This window comes from Episyrphus balteatus, chromosome 1, assembly GCF_945859705.1.
Source record: "Episyrphus balteatus chromosome 1, idEpiBalt1.1, whole genome shotgun sequence".
Lineage (NCBI taxonomy): Eukaryota > Metazoa > Arthropoda > Insecta > Diptera > Syrphidae > Episyrphus > Episyrphus balteatus.
This window is the reverse complement of record NC_079134.1, coordinates 83,433,141-83,452,047: the sequence shown is the minus strand read 5'-3', so window position 1 is coordinate 83,452,047 and position 18,907 is coordinate 83,433,141. Positions and strand designations below refer to the sequence as shown.

Genomic DNA, 18,907 nt, shown 5'->3' with positions numbered 1-18,907 from the left:
ACAAAATTCGTTGGATCGTTTTGAAAAAAATTTAAAATTTTTTTAAATGAGTTTTGCATAATTTTTCATTTTTTGATATTTAGATTTCCTAAACGATTTTATTGTTTTTGTTGAAATCATTTAAGTCGTTTACGAAATCAGAAATCAAGAAAATGTTTTTTTAACAATGTCTGTTAATAACTTCTAAAAAAATATTTTTTTAATCAAAATCGGGAGAGCTGTTTTTTAAAATTTTTATTTAAATGGTTTTGAAATTGTATGAACCTTAACACAACTTTTAACATCTCCTTAAAAGTTTTGAAATTTATCTGGGTTCTTTACTCTTCCATATGTTTTTCTTTATTCGAAAACATTTTTTCTGGTGTATCAACCTGACAAACAGAAGCTGGAACTAAATAACACTGGTCAACAAGGTTTTTGCCACAAGAACCAAAATATACTTTCCTAGTAGTTTTTGGGGTGCTGAATCCGAATCTGAAGTCAGAAAAATTTGATTGGCCTTCGTTTTTGAAATATTACAGTTAGAAAATGTCAAAAAACGTAATTTTGGCTGTTTTCGAGGTTATGTTTTTATGTGGAGTAATTAATTGTGAATAAATTTGTAACGGTGCCAATAAGAGCTAGTTTTATTCATTCAAAAAATGTTTAAATCTTTCCGATATCTCTTTTATTGCCCGAGATATTTAAAATTTAAGTAGCGGTCTTTGAATCAGAAACAACACTGGCCAACCAAATTACACTTTTTTTTGCCACAAGAATCAAAATATACTTTTCTGAAGGTTTTTGGGTTGCTGAACTCGAATCCACAATCAGAAAAATTTTATTAGCCTTCGTTCTTAAAATATTACCGTTATAAAATGCAAAAAAGGGTTTTTTTTATAACGGTTATATTTCAAGAACGGAGGCTAATAGAATTTTTCCGATTGCGGATTTGAGTTCAGCAACTCAAAAACCTTCAGAAAAGTATATTTTGGTTCTTGTGGCAAAAATTCTGTGGCCAGTGACTTAAACTTTAGATTAAATTTAGTTTCTCTTTGACTTATTAAATGAAACTAAAGATATCTCGAGCAATAAAAGAGATATCGGGAAAATTTAAACAGTTTTTGAAAGAAGAATATCTGTTCTTATAATAACCTTTACAAATTTGTTTATAATGAACTACCCCACATAAAAACAGAACCTCGAAAACAGCCAAAATTACGTTTTTTGACATTTTCTAACGGTAATATTTCAAAAACGAAGGCCAATCAAATTTTTCTGAATTCAGATTCGGATTTAGCACCCCAAAAACTACTAGAAAAGTACATTTGGGTTCTTGTGGCAAAAAAAAAGTTAAATTTTGTTGACCAGTGTAATTGACGAACATTTAAAAAAAACTGAAGCCTAGTCTAGAGGTAAAACGAAAATTTTCATACAAAACCAGCACAACGAAATCGTAAACAAAAATTTTGCTTTTCGTTGCACAGTACGCAGCTTAGGCAACGAAATTCTTACGTGTATTAGAATATATGGAGAGTTTTTAATCGTTTTTTTACTTTGGAAACTTAGAAAAATTTTCCTTTTCCTTCAGCAGTGTACTAGAAAAATTTTAATTTCCAACCACTGTTTTCTTGTTTTCCGTACAAAGTATTTAAAATATTGAATAAAAAAATCAGAGAATGTGCAAATATGGGACAATCACGGGACAAATTGCATAATACGGGACACTTATACGTCCCGGGTTTCTTAAATAAAAACCCGGGACAAGCTGTAGAAATACGGGACAGTCCCGGGTAAACCGGGACGGATGGTCACCGTACCAATACCATATTAAGGCCGAAAATGGGAAAGGCGTTTGTAGTAGAAAGGCCATATCAGCACATCTTCATAGACTTTTTGGGGCCATATCCACGGTCAACGAAGGGATACACACACATTATCGTCTGCTTGGATCAATTGACAAAATTTGTACACATTCATCCTCTTCGACAGGCTACGACTGAGAATACGGTGAGATTCCTGGAAGAACAGATTTTCTCGGTGTTTGGAGTTCCGGAAACGTGTTTGTCTGACAACGGCAAACAATTTGTCAGCAAAGAATTTGCCAAATTTTTGCTATCATATGGAGTCACTCACGTCAAAACTGCTGTCTATTCACCGCAGGCAAACGCGAGTGAAAGGGTGAATCGGTCGATTTTGAGCGCGATCCGATCCTATTTGGAGAAGAACCAAAGGCATTGGGATAGACATCTATCTTCAATTGCCAGTGCGCTTAGAACCACCATTCATTCCGCAATTGACATGTCTCCATATGAAGCTTTGTTTGGTCAGTCAAAAATTGAGCACGGTTCGGACTACAAACTACTGAGGAATCTCAACTCAGCTGTTGCCGAAGTTGTCGAAGATTAATATGATACATAGCCATCTTAAGCAATCTCTGGATCGTGCCCATAAAGTGTATGAAAAGACATATAATACAAGGAGTAAAGATGTGCGATTCCAGGTGGGCGGTGTTGTGTACAAACGAAACTTTGTGCAGAGTGATGCCTTTAAGCGCCTAAACGCTAAACTCTGTCCAAAGTTCGTTAAGGCTATAGTGAAAAGTGTTCAGGGGAACAGTCTTTATGAACTTCAGGACATGAACGGTGTTTCCTTGGGTACTTTTCATGCCAAGGACATAAGGACCTAAACATATACAAATAAACATACACCAATACATAATACCAATATCACACAAACAAACAAAAACAGAACACTATCACAAAAAACAGACAACAGGCAACAAGAAATGAATTAGGGCTCCTTCTCCATTCCACACCTAGAACACTGGTGTTCGTTGGAGTGGAGTGTTTTGTAGGGTCACCGTTTTCATATTTAAACAGAAATACCCTATTTTCAAAAAAAAAAAATCTGTACTTTGTTTTTCAAGAAAACAAATAAAATTCAAAGACGGTGTTAGCATGTTTATCCGGGCGAGAGAATTTGTTTGGTTTCCAAGGGAATTGTTTTTGAAAATAAACAAACTGGAAAATTTTCATCGAAAATTTTTCAGTTTGGATTTCAGTTTGGGATTTGAGTTTGAAGATACAAGTTTTGTTTGAAATTTCAGGGTACAAAGATGCTAAATATCCCCAAGAGATAAAAGACGTTCTTAAAGAAAAGCGAAAAGCGCGCAAAAAATGGCAACAAACTCGTGCTCCTCAACAGAAATCTAATCTAAATCACTTAAGTAATTTACTTAAAAAGATGATATCAGATTTCAAGAACCGCGAAGCTAAAAATTACCTTGAAAATTTGACGGCAGGTAAAGAATCTAACTACTCTCTATGGAAAGCTATAAAAGCCACGAAAAAACCTAAGATTCCAGCACCTCCGATTATGAAAGACCAAAATGAATGGGCAAGAAGCGACAAAGAGAAAGCAAACGTTTTCGCTGATTACCTAGAGGAAACATTCAAACCATTCAATGGGCAAGCATTGAATGATAGTATAAATATGAATATAACGTCAAGTGAAAGCTTCATCACAAGAAATGTTACGCTTGCCGAATTAAACAAAGAAATTAAGAAGCTAAAGTCAAAAAAAGCTCCAGGATACGACTTAATTACTGCGGAAATTCTTAAAATGCTCCCACGGAAAAGTTTAATAAACCTCATATACTCTTAGGTTAGAATATATTCCAAACCAATGGAAAGTCGCAGAAGTAATAATGGTGTTGAAACCTGGCAAACCATCACATGAAAAGAAATCATACAGACCCATTTCACTGCTTCCTGTAGTATCAAAGGTTTTTGAGAGAATATTTTTGCAGTGCCTCCAGCCAATAATAGAAGAAAAAGGTCTTATACCTGAACACCAGTTCGGTTTTAGAAGCAAGCACTCGACGATTGATCAAGTACATAGAATCACCGATGTCATTGAGAAAGCTCTTGAAGAAAAGAAAATTTGTTCAGCGGTCTTTTTAGATGTGTCTCAAGCTTTTGATAAAGTATGGCACGAGGGTCTCAAATTCAAGTTAAGACAAGTCCTACCTGAAGGACTCTTTATCATTCTTAGAGAATATCTAGAGAACAGAATTTTTCGCGTTAGGCACGGAAATGATTACTCAGACTTTAGGGAAATAGTGGCTGGGGTACCACAATGTAGTGTTTTAGGTCCCATTCTGTACCTTCTATTCACACGCGATATACCTCAAACAGAAAACACAATTGTAGCTACTTTTGCTGACGACACCGCAATACTTGCAGTAGGCAAAACAATTAACGAATCGACAAGTAAATTGCAAAATGCTCTTAACAATGTCAATGAATGGACACAAACATGGCGAATAGCGCTTAACGAATTTAAGTCAGTCCACGTGGACTTTACATATAAGAAAATAAATAGACTACCTGTTTTTATTAATACTACTCAAGTCCCATTTGCAAACGAGGCAAATTATCTCGGGATGACTCTCGACGCGAAATTAAAATGGAAACCGCATGATAAAAATAAATGTGATCAGTTAAATATTAAGTTAAGAGAAATGTACTGGTTGCTCGGACAACATTCTAGACTTAGTATCGAAAACAAATTATTAGTTTACAAGCAGGTACTAAAGCCTGTCTGGACATACGGTATTCAACTCTTGGGTTGTACCCGCGATACAAATTTAAATAGATTACAAACCTTTGAAAATAAATTATTAAGATCATTTGTAAATGCGCCGTGGTATATAAGAAACGAAGATCTTCACAGGGATCTTGGAATCCCCACGGTTCGCGAAGAAATAAAAACGTTTGCCCAAAAACATCGAAAACGGTTAGTCGAACATACTAATAGAACAATACTAGAAATACTCGACGAGACAAACTTAGTACGACGTTTGCGAAGGACTAAACCTTCCGATTTGGTACAGTGAAATTTTTCAATTTAATTCCTTTATTTCAAAATATCGGCATTGATTAATATAAATTTAAATGTTTTAGATATTTTATTTGTTTAACTTCCTTTAAAGTATTTTTTTGATAACAAAATTTAAACCATTACTTAAATGATTTAATTTAAAACAAATGTTATTTATTTATTTTTAAATATCATCAGTCGGAACTTTCATCGCAAAGTTACCTACAACACGTAACTTAACTTCGAGAAAGATAAATTGCTAGATAAGTTCCATCTGAATTTAGTTGCAATCGGGAGGAGGAGGTGGTTTTAGTGGATAAGAGTCCCACATATCTATGAGCACGCGTTTTCCGGGCCTCATAGAATCTTTTGAAGATTTCAACACCTACCCACGGACAAAAAAAAAACAAAAGTGTTTGGATTGTTGCAGAACATTATTTTATTTTGCAAATATGTGTTTTGTGACAACATTTAATTTTAATGCAAAGAAAATTTATTGTTGTTTATAATACTCTACAGTACATTTGTACTTAATTAAATTCAATTTTGCAATAAAAAATTAATGCATTTTATTTGATTTGAGCAAATATTTTTAAATAATTTGTAATCTATTTTCAAAATAATTTAGGGTTTTATTTTGAATTTAATTTAAATAATTGGTGTTTTATTTCGAAATAATTTAGAATTTAGAATTCGAAGATTGATTCAAGATTTTTTTTATTTTTAATTGTTTTACATCGATGGAATTTGGGTTTTTGATGATTTGTTTTTGCCGGTTGGCTTTTATTTTGATTTTAAATTATTGTGGTTTCTACGGTAAAGTGTTTTGGCGGTAGAGGGCATATTTGCGATTGTTCGCTTTATGTATCCGTTTTTTATTTTCACGGTGACAATGTAGTCGCTCATCCTTAAGAGGAATCAAATCGCCAGTCTTCGACAATTTCTTTATTTAGGTCCATTTCGGACGCAGCTGGTGTCGGGAAAGATCATCTATGCGTTCGGATAGTGGGCATAAGGGTCTCGATTTTAAACACGCTTTTCTTTGTGCTAGAAGCGAAGCGAGCTCCTCAAAGGTTAGCCTCTCCATTCCTACACGGCGTTTCAAGTGGTACCTGACGGATTTCACAGTCACTTCCCATATTCCACCTAAGTGGGAAGAAGCTGGGGGAATAAATTGCCAAGGTTTACCAAAATTAGCTACGGTTGTCGCGATATCTTTCCAGGCATGTTGTGCTTTATGCAACATCTTCGCTGCTTCGTTGTTAGCGTCAACCAAATTTGACATGCAGTCACTGTTGACATGCTGGCATCTTCCTCTTCTTTTAGTTAATCGGCGGAATGCGGCCAAAAACGCCTGGGTTTTCAAATTTGAAACCACTTCCATATGAATTGCTTTCATTGCCAAACAAATTAAGAAACAAAGAAAATAAACAAATAAACAAATAAAGAAGAAATAATGAAAAGCAGTGGCCGAAACCGGATCAATTGCATTTATTTCTTTAATATGGCTCACCTTTGAACGGCAGCTCACTTCAAAACGCCCGTCAGGTAAGCGCCTAGTGTGTTTTGCAAAATGCTCATCGCAAGCAATGTTGTCAAGGGTTTCATGTGTCTGGAACGGCATTTCTTCCATCTCACAAGTTTTCTCCATCGGTGAGCTTAACTCCGCAATTTGGAGAAAGCTACGTACTTGCCGGGGAATTTCCGCTGGAACTTTCCCTAACACGATCCACCCTGATTGCGTATTTTGCGCGATCGGGCCGATACCATCTAGCGGCCTGGGAGCAGGCTCGTAGAGATGGGGATCTGTTAACGAGAGACCATCGAGATGTTTCCATTGGCCAGGTATCACGCGTTGGGTCGGGAGATGGCCAGTCAGCGACTTGAAGACCAATGCCTGAATGGCAATCTCAAACTTCGAGTGGTGGGATGCAAAACGTACTTCGACGGAGTTCTGCGTTGTGCCGCTGCTGACCAACCCTAACCCAGATACCTCGACCATGGTACGCCGCTTTTCTAGCTTCAGCAGTTGTGCAGCAGCTTCAGTAATGAAAGATGTTTCTGACCCAGTATCGATCAGAGCACGTAAAAGGCTTAGCCTGCCATCTGCACTTCGGGCCTTAACAACTGCTGTCGCTAGAAGCGACTACGTGTCGTAGTTAAAAGTTTGTCCATTAAATGGCTGGACTTGTTGTTGTTGTTCACCCATTGGCTGGAACTCAGGCGCGTTTGGATTCACGGACACCTGAAACGCATTCGAGCTGGGTATTTTAGCCTGAGCTGAATTAGCTGCAGGTTGTGGTTGTTGTTGTGGTGTGTGTATGCTAAGAGTTGGCTGAATAATATGCAGCAATGTGTTGTGTCGTTGTTGACAGAAATGGCAGATACTGGAACTGGGGCATTCGTGGAGAGAGTGTCTATAAGAAAGGCAATTTTCGCAGACCTTTAACCTACGAACGACATCTCTTCGTCGCACAATGTCCATATTCAGGAACTGCTGACATCTTTTCAACGAGTGCTTCTCCTGGTTGCATAGCTTGCATACCAATTGCTCCAGCACAAGGAAAGTCTTCGACTTTGCAGGCTGAAAACGTGGCTTGGTGTTGACGGGTAGCTCATTCTTGTTTCGGCCTGCTGCACCAGGTTCCTGTTGGCCCACAACCTTAAGAGTCCGGAAACGTGTCTCCAAAAACTCGGTAAATTCTTTAAATTTCGGTAAATCCTTTTGATTCCCTAATTTCTCTTCCTACAGCTTTTGACTAGTACTGGGAAGTTTCTGAAAAATGAACCAGATCAACACTGTGTCCCAGCTAGACACCGGAACGTCCATATTTTCAAGAGCAAGGCAGCATTCTCTTGTAGTGTACAAAATGTCTTGAAGCCCAGAAGCAGTTTCATGAGTCTGAGAAGGTTGGCCAAAAAGAGTTTGCATTTGGATATGCACCAGAATGCGTTCGTGGTCATAACGCTCCACTAAAAGCTTCCAAGCCTTCTCATAACTAGCTTCTTCCACCGAAATGTTCTGCAGAAACCGATTGGCATCGCCAATTAAACAGGACTGCAAAAAATGCAGTTTATCGATATCTTCTAAGTTCTTGTTATTATGAACGAAAGCTTGGAAACGATCGTGGAAACCACGCCATGTGACATACGATCCGTCAAATTTTGGAAGATCTATGCGAGGGAGTCGGATCCCCGATTGCGATGATGTTTGCGCTGTTGGTGCCTGAGTACACCCACTTAAAGACGCCCCACTGAGTGGTGTTGATTTTGCCATTGCGTCTACCAACTCTGCCCGATACTCGAGGTAAATATCAAATATTTGTTCATAAACAACAACTAATTCTTCCTTTTTTAAATGCTCCTCTGAAGCATATGCCGGAACCCTTCGGTCTTTCGGTGCTTTTTTTAAAATGGTAAGATCCTTAATTATCTTGCCTAAAATCCAATTTTGGAGTTCCCAATATTTTATTATAATATTTATTTATTTATTAAAATTTGTATATTTAATTTTCAGAAAAAAACAGAAGATATAACAAATAAAAGTAATATGTGCAGGACTTACTAATTTGTCTGCTGCTGCTGCCGTCTTTTTGAAGAAATAATGTTGTTAGGCTGCGCTGACGGTTTTGATTATGACGACGCGCTCGGATTTTTTTAATTTGTATCTTTAAGATATTTTGTTAAGTTTAAATTAAGTAGATTTTAAGAAACGTTTGATTATTCACTTATTTAAATGATTATTGTCAATCCAATTTAAATTAATTCGCGAATTTTCAATTTGTTCTTTTTTCTTAATTATTTGCACACACAGCACACACTTAATTGTTTTTAAATGTTTATAAAATGTTTTTTAATTGTTTATAAAAAGGCTCGAAGGACCAATGAATACGCCTAGTTTTTTATTTAAAAAATAGTAAAAAAAAATTAAATTTCAATTTCCAACTTCTGTAATAAAACACAACCTTTTTGTATGAGAAATATTTTTGTATTATTTTATTTAAGTCATAAGACCAATTGTATAGTCGATTTGTATATCCGCTGCATCAATTTTATTGAATTTTATTAAGCTCAATAATGTGGAACGTATTGCATAGAATTGCCTAATACATAATTTTAGTACTATATTTTAATACTTTTGTGTACTTTTACGTACTTTCGTACAGATTCAAATGATCAACCGTATCAAACGCTTTGGAAAAGTCCAATAAAATCAAAATTGTAATATTGCCTCCATCTAGATCTCCTCTAATATCCTCGATAACATTATAAGTGCTGTGGAACAGCTGTGTTTTTGTCTGAAGCCGGATTGTTTTGTTGATAACATATTATTGTTCCGTAAATAGCAATTAATCTGGTTTTGAATAACTTTTTCGAAGACTTTTGATAAAAAGGGCAGTATTGAAATTGGCCTAAGTTCTTGTGGATTTTTTACTACTGGTATAATCTTACCTACTTTCCACTGTTCAGGAAAAACTCCTGTAGTCAAAATAGAGTTATGTAAGGTAATAATATAGGCAGAATAGCTTTTAAAAATTTGGGAGACATTTCATCTATAACGGTAGCATTTGATTTAAATGTCAAGAGACATTCAACAATTTCTGTACTCTCAATTCTTGAAAACTGGAATGAGTTATTTTGACTGAAATCCGAATTTTCATCTTTTAGAGGAGAAGAAGCAAGAAGTGAAGGGAAAGGTAGAGAAACAAACCTTTGATTCAAGATGTTACCATCTATATCATCAGAAGGAGCTAAGCTCTTGTTCTTTGCTACACTGCCGTGCTAAGCAAAAAGGGCGTATGAGCCAAAAATCAAAAAATGAGTTTGTGGCATATTTGAAAACGTTAAGCAGCACCTTATTTTTGGGTGAGATAAAAAAAATCGCATTTCCAACTTAAAATAACCCAAAGCCGCAAATGAAAAAGAGCGCATATCCATTTTCTATCATGATACTAAGCAAAAAGGGCGTATGAACCATTTACTAAGCAAAAAAGGCATATAAGCCATAATTCTTTGCGTATGTTGCCATTTTTACTTAGTATCTCACAACTTTGTTGGTTCGTGCGCCTTTTTACTTAAAATCAGTAACTTTAATTTAAAAATTAAGAAAAATTTTCAAAATTATTAATTTCGTTTTTTTTTTTTTAATTTCAATTTTTTTTTTTTTTTGGAAATCAAATTTTTCAAAAGGGGTAAAATTTTGTTTAAATATGTAGATAAATTCGTTTTAGAAAAATTTTTAAAATTTCTACACACAAAATATTATAAAAAACAACGATAAATGGTTCGTTGTTTTTTATAATATATATATATATATATTTTTTATAATGTAGAAGTAACTTTGAATACTTTTTTTGGATTTAATATATGTATGTATGTAAAATAAACAATAAACAATAAAATATAATGATAATTATGTCAGCCGAATCTTTTCACCATCAGGTACCTATTTAAATTTTATAAATGATCACTTGACAATTGTGTAAATTCTGTGTCATAAAAATATTTTTTAGAAATGTCAAGTTGTGCGATTATAAATATGAGATCAAAATGCCTGTCGCGAAATAAATTCCCCAAGGTATCTCGTTAACCAGAAAAACAGATCTTATCCAAAAAATAAGCCAGATTTTATCAGAAAACTAAACTAATATCTGGAAAATGACTGAGATACATTAGCGAAAAAATTAAACAATTTAGTAAAATGCTAAACCATTTTCAGTAAATTACTTGGTATGTTTCATGTTGAATTATTATTTTTGATGTTTTTTTATTTGTTTGTTTTTTTTATATTTTTTTTTAAATTATGAATTAATGTCTATTTGTGCTTATGAAATGTTATGAAACATCTTTTATTTTATTGGATTAAGTTAAATACAAAATTATGGCAATTTTACCGAATCTTTTCATTTATCCAAAAGAGCACATTTGTACTCTTTATGTGTTTTACTTATTAAAAAAGGGCGTAGGTTTCTCCATATTCTTTTAAAATTTTTAAAAATATTTGATTTAAAGGTGCAAAAACCAGAAACAATAAAATTCAATTTAATAAAAACTACAAAAGTGGATATGCGCCCTTTTTGCTTAGCACGGCATTGCATATCTTATGTGTTTTACTAAGCAAAAAGGGCGTATGTCCATTTTCTCTTAAAATACAAAACATATAATAAAATCATGAATGCCATAAAATAATACACTTTTTTAAAAGAATATATCATTTTTTTTAATTTTGAAAAATAATTAATTTAAGGGTGCGGAATCCAGAAACACTAAAATTCATTTATCTCAAAACTACAAAAATGGATATGCGCCCTTTTTGCTTAGCACGACAGTACACCCAATTTACGCAGATTGTTGACCATTCATTGATAAATTCAAATTTCTGCTATAAAATGCTTTTTTAGCGGAACGTATTTTGCTTACCGATAGATTACGGAGTACACGGTAGTTATGCTGGAATTCCACAAGTATATAACGTTTCCAATTCTTCAATCTTTGTGTTATGAGCAGTCGAATTTCAGGTATGAACCACGATCGTTGGTCAGGCATGATATTAAAGCTAGTTTCTTCTTTTTTAACTATAAAAAAAACAATTGAAATAAAGATATTTGTACTTAAATTTAAATATGTATTAAGTAAATATTGAATACCAATATAAAACAAAATAATTACTTATATATAAATAAATATATATGTGTATATTACTTTATAAAAAAATAATCCAATCAACTTTTTAAAATATTAATTTCATGCACTTACACTTTGATATATGTATTTTATATTCAAATATATCTAGTAATCATTATATTTTAAAGAAGAACAAACCAAATAAATAAATAAATTTTAACAAACTTTTTAATAAACTGTGTCAAAGATACAAAAACTGAAAATTACCGAAATTACTAGTGCCTACGAAAATTACATATGACCTTAAGCCACTAACAATTTAAATATATCAAAATCTGGTAATTCTGATGTACGTCTTTCACGAATTCAAATCAAACCTTTCTCGGGTAAATTCGAAGATTGGATTGAATATTACAATCTTTTTGATAGTCTTGCCAACAAAAATGAAGAAGCTGCAATATCTAAAAACATCATTAAAAGATGATGCTGCACGCCTTATACAGCATCTACCTATTGAAACAAAAAGTAATGAACCTGCTTGGCAGATTATTACAGAAAGATTTCAAAATAAACGGAAACTTGTAAATGCTCACTTAAAGACTCTTTTAGAACAAAAAAAGATAAATGTTGAATCGGCAACTGATTTGAAAACTATTCACGATACAAGTGTAGAATGTGTATATGCACTCTCCAATTTAGGAATCCCTGTAGATATGTGGGACAGCATCCTTGTATTTATTATATTTCAAAAATACCATATGAAACTCGAAAAGATTGGGAAACTAATTTAGGTGCCTCAAAATCTCTTCCCGACTGGAAAACCTTCCTATAGTTTATAGAAGGTCGTTTTAACTCCCTCGAAAATGTTTTGGGTATGAATGAAAATCCAAAAATCTTCGGGCCGGCAAGTTCCTTCCGGAAAAACATTCAACTATCGCACCATTCGCAACAAGATAAATCAAACAAAAAATTTCTTTGCCGCATTCGCAATACAATAAACTATAACACTCATTTCAACCAAATGCAATCTGAAGCATTACTAGCTACAGCACATGTTAAGGTATTCAGCTCAAATGGAACTCAACATATTCTTAGGGCTCTTATCGACCCAGGTTCCCAAGCAACTTTCATTACTGAATCCGCTACTCAGCTTTTAAAAATTAAAAAACACAAAAGCTATTCAATTGTTAAGGGCCTAGGCAACACCAAGACTGGGACATCCAGATATGAAGTGAATTTAACTCTCTTTTCGTTCATCACACCAAATTTTTCAGTCAATGTAAAGGCAGTAGTATTCAACATTTTAACCTCCATATTACCAATGCAGAAAATTAATAGTATTAATAATCTTTTGTTAGCAGATCCAACTTACAATATTCCTGGGAAAATTGATCTTTTGATAGGTGCCGATGTATATTCCCAAATTATCTTACCAGGCGTAATAAAGAAAACACAGGAACCCCTGTAGCCCAATTGACTGAATTAGGTTGGATTCTGACTGGGAATATTCATTTAAAGAATACTCCAGCCATTATTCAAAGTCATCATACTCAAATAGAATTTGAATTAACCAAACTTTGGGAGATAGAAGAAAACGTTGAAAAAAGTAAACTCACTAAAGAAGAGGAAATGTGTGAACAACACTTTAAAGACACATGCAAAAGACAATCCAATGGGAGATATGAGGTTCATCTTCCGTTTAAAAACAATAAAAAGCCCTTATTAAGAAATTCTAAAAGAGCAGCAATGGAAAGATTCTTACAAATTGAAAAACGAATGAGACAAGATGAAAATTACAAAGGATTGTTTTAGAGTGTATAAATGAGTATATAACTTTAGGTCATAATGAAAGAAGTAAAATTGAAGGATGAACATTTTCCAGCATATTCTATTTATCTTCCTCATCATGCTGTGCTTAAGGAATCTAGTACCACCACAAAACTTCGTGCAGTATTTGATGGATCCTGCAAATCAGCAAACGGACTATCACTAAACGACTGTTTAATGGTGGGACCTCGTCTACAACTAGACATCATTGACTTGGTCGTTAAATGGAGGCAATTCAAAATTGCTCTCGTTGCCGATATTACAAGATATTGTACAGGCAAATTTGGATGAAACCAGAAGACAGACCATATCAAATGATTTTATGGAGATCATCTACCAATGAACCAATAAAAAGTTATTCACTCAACACAGTTACTTTTGGAACCGCTTCAGCTCCCTATCTAGCATTTCGCACCTTACAAAAGTTAGCTGAAGATGTTGAGCATAGTTAGCCATCATGAAAGGTTTCTTTGTCGATGACCTTATTTATGGCGCAAACAGTCAGTGCCGGATGAACCATGTCATGGGCCCCTAGGCAAAATAATTCTTGGGCCCTTTTCCGATGCTTTTTCTATATCATAAGTTATTTTTAAGATAGGTTAGAAATTTGTGCAGTTAACTTATTAGAGACTAATCGGATATAATCTGGTGTCCTATCATGTCATTTTATAAATGTAAACTAAAAGTTTTGAAATAACTATAATAAATATTGCAGTGATATCTCAACAAAAAAAATTGTAGCAACTTGATGGTTCACAGATAATTTTTATTAACGATAAGTTGTTAGAAAATATCTTATGTCGTTTTCTTTCACTCCAATGAGAGTACCCTTTTAGTACTTATTTTTGCACTTTTGAAGGTTTTGTGTTCTTTGACGCCACAAAAGTGTAAAAAAAAATTACTCCGGAGTAATTTTAGTACTACGGAGTACCCCGGATTTACTCCACATTTTTAGTCAGATTTACACCGATCTGCACACACACTTATGAATTTGAAGTTTGACATTTTAAAATTTTATTTGAAAAGTGAAAAATGCGAAAAGTGTTTCTTTCAAACTCTTTTGTTATTAACAAAAACAACCACTATGATTATATTTTTTATTGTATTATATTCCGCCAGATATATTTCTTCCATTTTTTTCATTAATTCTTCACTTTTTCCAAAATGAAATTGAAAACCGAATAAAAAAAAATTTCAGCCAGTGCTCTTCATCAATAAAAAAAAATCCTGTGCCAGATAAAAAAAAAATCCCATTTTTTTTTCTGCGATGATGGGATATTTTTATTTTACAATTATCAAACTAAGGGTGTCTGTCAATTAGGCTGAAAAAACCGATCAGAAGTATAATGAAAAATATACCAAAAGTAAAATTAAGTCCGCTTCTACACGAAGACGCAAAGCGCGAGACGCATATATAAAAGAGAAATAAAGTTCGAAAAAAAGGGAAGGAAGATTTTTTACCGTGAGTCTCCGGTAATAAAATTTGTGACTCTTTTTGACGTTTCTCTTGATCTTGTTCTTTTTTTGCTGTTCTGCTTTATTTTATTTCGTCGGTTGCGGAATCTGTTTCGTCGGTTCTGTGTTATTTGCGTGTATAGTAACGCTTTGAATTTATTCAAAAGTTTTCGTTGCACATACCTAGACCCCGCACGGGAGTTGTTTTTTTTTTTTTGTATTTTTTGGTGTAGTCTGCTTTTACAGGAAAACAAGAACAAAATAAAACCAAAGAAAATAACTGTCAAATTTGCGTCTTCAAACAAATAATACGTGAAGAAGCGCGTGACGCACCGAAACGAAAATCAAAAGGAAATTGGAAGATGATTTCTGCGCCTTCTGTCTTCGTGTATTATGCTTCATATGTTATTAATACCTATTAATTTTTCTTTTCAATTCATAAAATGTTTTTCCTAGGCCTGTTATCACTATTTTTTTCAAGGACATTATCCATTTTTGCCTTGTCACACACACAACTACATAAAAAAAATTACTCTCATTATGTTCTTTCACTCCAGAAAAAGGAGTAAAAATTTAGAGTACTCCTTAATAGAGTGAAAGAAAACGACATTAGATTCAAAAGGTTTAAGTAGGTATACCTATGCCGACTTTTCATGAGTCGATTTTAGCCACATGATATGTCTCACGGCTAAAGTCAACTAGGACTCTAGTATGGGGATTGTCACTTTAGTCGCGTACGGCTTGCGTTCACACGACTCGACTGACGCCGAAAAGCCGCACGGCGAAAATCGACTCGCTATAAGTCGGCATTACGGTTTCATTATAAAACTGGAAAGAGAAATCATACGAAAAAGTTTCAATTTTGATTTTATTATTATAGCTAAGGAAAATTACTCAAAATATGGGCATGAATCACATTTTTCAAAATTTTTTCATGGAATGTGTTTCGCTGGTTGTCCTTATCATGAAAATTAATTTGTTTGGCTGACAGGAGGTCGGGAGCAGCCGCCATTTTGGAAAAGAGATTGGTATCGTTTTTATTGAATAGCTCCATTGTTGTTCAAATAAACAAAAAATGACAAATGTAAGATTTATTAAATATAAAATTATCCTAAAAAATGATATACAAACCAATTACGTGAGTTGATTAAATAAAATTTTATAATTTTCATACTACCCCAACAAACCTCGTCAGATATATGAAAACATTCCATTTTGCTCCTACCTTGCGAGACAAACCAGCACCAACTATAAGATTTTATTTAATTAACTCACGGAATTGGTTTTTATATTATTTTTTAGATAATTTTACTGTTAATAAATCTTACCTTTGTCATTTTTTGTTAAAATAGAGCTATTCAATAGAAACGATACCAATTTCTTTTCCAAAATCTTCGTGTAGAAGCAGACGTTAGAAAACATCAAACTTCTGTAGATTCTTAAGCAACAATACAAGTTGGGAACGTTTATTGGACAATTTTATCTAATATTATTTTGAGTAACTTCTCTGCATGCACAATCTCAGATTTTTCACAAGGGGGCACAAGGTACTGATTGGCAAAAAAATCAGCAATAACAGTTAGAAATAAAGTGAAGTATCATAAAACTTACTGACAAGCAGCGAATTTTAACGACGACGCACAGGGCACAGCGCGGTATTTTGTTCTAAAAAATGGCCAAAAATATTTGGGCATTAAAAATTTTCATTTTCTTGGTACAGTTAAAGCCACTTAAGTGCTTACCTACTTACCTCCCGATTAGCCGGGAGAAAAAAAAAATTTTAAAAATTAAAAAATGTATGTACAATCCTGTGCTATAACTTTTCTTAAAGTTAGTAATTTATTCTTTAATTTAATTTTTGACTAAAATTGTTTCATTTAGCCCTGATTTTTCAACCGTCAGTTAGATTATAAGAAGAATAAAATGTCATCATAAAAAAAAACTTTTATTCCTAGGAAAAAGCTCTAACTGAGGTTTATCGGACTATTGAAAAATTGGCCCTGAATAGTTTTTTAAAAATTAAGTTTTAGAGATGAAATTTAGAAAAAAAAAATGTTTTCGTTTTTTAATTGATTTTGTATAAAATTTTGCAATATTATAGACATATTTATACCATTATTTAATAACCTGTAGTTTTTAGTAAACACTAAAGACTTCATTCTAATAAATATTAAAGTTCCTAAGAATAAAAAAAAAAAAACTCAAACATGCTTTTTTCCCGGAAAACCCAGTTTTATTTTTTTTTTTATTTGAATTAAAATTTTCTTCATATCTCAAGAATATTGTGTTTAAATTGTAGGTTTATTAGAGCCAAATTGACCAAGTTATGAGAATTTTAATACTTCGCTTACGAACGTTTTAGTCCATAGTTCAAAACTTTAAATCGTTCTCCCCACAACTAATGTTTTCAAAGTCGGTGCCACTCATAACTTCAAAACTACTGCACCGATTCTTTTGAAATTCGGAACCCTATTTCGGTACATATTTTTTTTTCCTGAAGAAATTTACTCAATAACATAATATTTATAAAAATCTATAAGTAAGGGTCGTGTTTGAGGAGCTTTTTCTTCTTTATTTTCGGAGGTGCAATCTTGGGCGAACTATTGAAATGCAAGATTGTTCTACATATCCGGCAGTTCAATAATAGTATGTGCCCATGATTATGAAAGTGGACTAAGTCACTTTTTGCATTGTTTAAAGAAAAACTTACATAATAATTTTCTTATAACGATTTAACTATGTTTCTTTTATAAAATCACTAGAGGAGCAATAAAGAAGTTTATTTACTGCAATTTCGCTTTCAAATAAACTTTACCCCTTAAATAATAATTATTTTAAGGCTAGATTTGAGACCATTTTTGAGAGTGGCTTAGTCCACTTTCATAATTAAGGGCACATATATCAATAATATATAGTGTATCGTAGCACAGCGGAGGAAGATGGAAGTACAAATATTTCACCAGTAAATAAAACACGTAAAAGAATTATAGTGGAAAATGTTATAAAAACCACTCTTTATTTTAAATCAAAAACGCTGCACAATAAATCCTGCTATATAAACTTGCTTCACGAGTTTCAAATTAGAACTGAACTTTCGTCAAATATAAAAACGAAACGAAAGCTACTCTTTCGTCAAGTTACATAAAAAGAATAAAAATATAGATTATAAATTATAGCATCGACTGCAGAGTTACCAGGCTCGTGCAGTTCGATACAAAATAAGATAAAAAATATAAATTATAAAGTATAACATCGACTGCAGAGTTACCAAGCTCATGCAGTTCGATACAGTCCCGGCGAAAACCTACGGTTTTCCACCCTTTCGCTTTTTATTTTATATATTCCTGCTTAAAGTATTCCTGCCTTGATTATTCCCGCTCTTCAATTGGCAGGATTGGTTGCTGTATGGAGCACCACGCTTCTCACTAGTCCATCCCTGCTATGTATCAGTTTCAGTATTCGCCCCATCGCCCACGCTGATGGTGGGAAATTCTCGCTCTTTATTATGCACAATTGTCCTTCTCTCAAGCCATATTTCTCCCTGCGCCATTTCTTTCTGTCATATAGAGTAGATAAGTACTCTTCCTGCCACCTGCTCCAGAAGTGCGCAAGCATAGTCTTACGCTCCTTCCATAGTCTTATGCCTTTTGTATTTGGCAATTCATTAGTCACAAATGGTAATGGTAACACTAATGGTTCACCAACCAAAAAATGTCCCGGCGTTAACGCCTGCAGATCATTTGGATCGTCGCTCAATGGATGTAGCGGTCTTGAATTCAAGATGGCTTCGATCCCAGTAAGTAATGTCAAAAATTGCTCATATGCTAAAACCTTCGCTCCAACTGTTCTCGTCAAATGATATTTCATTGACTTCACAGCTGCTTCGTATATACCACCTTGGTGTGGTGCTGCTGGAGTCATAAATCTCCATTCCGTCCCTTTCAAGCTCAAGTGCTCAAAAGTATCCTTCACTAGCCAACGCTCTTTTGCCTTCTCTAATTCTTTCAGTAGGTAATAATAATGTTTTTTTTAAGAAGAGATTTACAGTTTAAATATTAAGGTTGAAGCACATGGGAAGAAGTAGTTTTTTTTTTAATTTGTTATATAAATATGATGAATTTTGATTTTAAATGTTGTA

General features: G+C 33.6%; 1 protein-coding gene across 5 annotated transcripts in view; it reads left to right on the top strand.

Annotated features, from left to right (window-relative positions):
* The window catches only part of LOC129906876 (uncharacterized), a 564,039-nt gene that overhangs the window by 516,337 nt on the left and 28,795 nt on the right, over window positions 1-18,907 (top strand). For 2 of the 5 annotated variants that reach the window (XR_008770861.1, XR_008770863.1), the window contains 3 exons: window positions 3,089-7,559; window positions 7,616-8,170; window positions 8,236-8,279. The exons of 2 other annotated variants lie outside the window; for them this stretch is intronic. The gene's annotated coding sequence lies outside the window, so the exon portion shown is untranslated. Of the gene's footprint in view, window positions 1-3,088; window positions 7,560-7,615; window positions 8,171-8,235; window positions 8,280-8,390; window positions 8,845-18,907 lie in introns of those variants that run through there. One more of the 5 variants, XR_008770862.1, reaches the window with a different exon arrangement.